This window comes from Salvelinus sp. IW2-2015, unplaced genomic scaffold (assembly GCF_002910315.2).
Source record: "Salvelinus sp. IW2-2015 unplaced genomic scaffold, ASM291031v2 Un_scaffold5929, whole genome shotgun sequence".
Taxonomy (NCBI): Eukaryota; Metazoa; Chordata; class Actinopteri; order Salmoniformes; family Salmonidae; genus Salvelinus; species Salvelinus sp. IW2-2015.
The window spans coordinates 12,548-14,493 of record NW_019947194.1 but is presented as its reverse complement, the minus strand read 5'-3'; the positions used below and the strand labels follow the sequence as shown (position 1 = coordinate 14,493).

At 37.8% G+C, this 1,946-nt stretch overlaps 1 long non-coding RNA gene across 1 annotated transcript; it reads right to left on the bottom strand.

The window, feature by feature from the left end:
• Positions 1–113: 113 nt before the first annotated feature.
• On the bottom strand, positions 114–878 carry LOC139026816 (uncharacterized). Its single transcript, XR_011478752.1, has 3 exons — positions 665–878; positions 336–420; positions 114–206 (listed from the first exon to the last, which is right to left on the bottom strand). It is a non-coding gene; the product is annotated as an uncharacterized lncRNA (long non-coding RNA).
• Positions 879–1,946: the final 1,068 nt, after the last annotated feature.

The window sequence follows — 1,946 nt, the reverse complement described above, 5'->3', positions numbered from 1 at the left end:
GGCAGGATAATAGGAGTGTGGGAGCGCTGAAGATGAGAAGCAGGAGAGCAGTGCCAGAGAGGGGGCTCTGAAGATCACACTGGCATTGTGCTGAGGACAGATGAACACTTCTGACTCTCAAAGCCTTCTGGGAGTTCTGGACTAAGAATCCTCTTGAACATCTTCAGCTCGTTCTTCACAAATGTCAAAATATTCTCTTCAAGCAACTGAAATAAATTAAGGAAATAAATTAAGCAAGAGAATAAATGCTTCCTCATTAAAACATGAATGAATGATTGACAGATCAACTTTACTTGAGGTAAACAAAAACAAATGTACATAACAGGACCACATACACTGAATATGGAGGCCAGGTCTGTTTGATGACTCTGGGAAGACTGACCACTGAGCATCTTTGACTCTGATCTCTCCTGTTGAATTCTGTTGACACACACACACACACACACACACACACACACACACACACACACACACACACACACACGAACACACACAGGAAGGGAACGTTGTGTTTGTTTAATATTGTTTTAGGACTATGAAAATGATAAAATAAATAGCCTATGGATTATGAAAACAACAAAAATAAATGGCAAAATGGGAGGGGAGAAATGACTAGAGACAGTGTTGTTAAACTCACTGACCATGACCCATGAGTTCTTCTTACTTTTGTTCAGTAGAAAAGTCTCCCTCTCTAAACACTGTAGGAAGTTTCATAGACCGGTCACTCTTCATGGACACACAGCTGGGAACAGGGGAGGCTGGTCTCTTCCTCTTGATTGGGCTTCAACACAACAGAGACAAACATTACATCTCTCATCTACTCTGAGCTCTGATGGGGAAACATAAGAAGAGTTTCATTCCAAAACTTTATATATCCATTTTCAGAAATGTTGGTAAAATAGTTTTAATTTCTAAAAGACATTATGAATGAGATTGGTGTGTTTTTTTTCACTATCTAATCATGGCATGGGGTTGTTCAATGACAGACACGTATTTATTTAAAATCTATCACTTGATGGTTTCATTTCAGAGAGACGAATAATCATGTTATTTTGCAACATGCAAAATATCTGCCTCACTCTCAGAGTATTCAGTAGTACTGCTAGGTTTTACATAGTCAAATGTGACCGACCAGCTCGATTCAGTCCTATGTAGCAAAATTTGAAATCGTTTTTTACATTGGATAAAAGTAGAGACTCGGGGCTAGAAAACGCTATGTCATAAACTACAGTTGAGGAGCAATGGAAAAGTAATTCTACTTTGAACGTTGATAAACTTGTAACTTTTAAGAAAAAGGCCTTTGAATATTTGGTACCTACTAGAGAGCTCTTCTTTGTCTACAGGGCTGTTACTTTGGCAGATAATGTCACCCTACTAAATGAATTGTTTAAACTAAATGTATGGTGTTTTCGTTTAAGTATGTTTCATTGTTAAAACTTCTTAGCGCTTGGGGTCATAATTCTTTTTTTTATTTTTTATAACGTGCCCAACGTAAACGGACATTGTCTCTGGCCCAGTTTCCAAAACTGTCAAAATATTGTCTGTGAGAATAAGAATACTTATTCTGCAAGCAAAAACCTGAGAAATACTAACCCGGAAGTGATATTTAAAAAAAAAATAAGACTTGTTTCCTGGCCCGTCTAACCTCCATTTAAAGGGGTATCAACCAGATTCCTTTTCCAATGGCTTCCTTCCTCAGGCTTTGACCAGGCTTTAGACATAGTTTCAGGCTTTTATTTTGAAAAATGAGCGAGATGTTTCAAAAGAGGTCAGATGTCCTGCAAATAGTTCCTGCGCGCGAGAGAGGGGCACACCATTTTCCTTTTGTCTCTTAATGAATAGGTTATGGTCCGGTTGAAATATTATCGATTATGTTTGTAAAGACAACCGAGGATTGATTATAAAAAACATTTGAAATGTTTCTACGACCATTTCGGATACTTTAT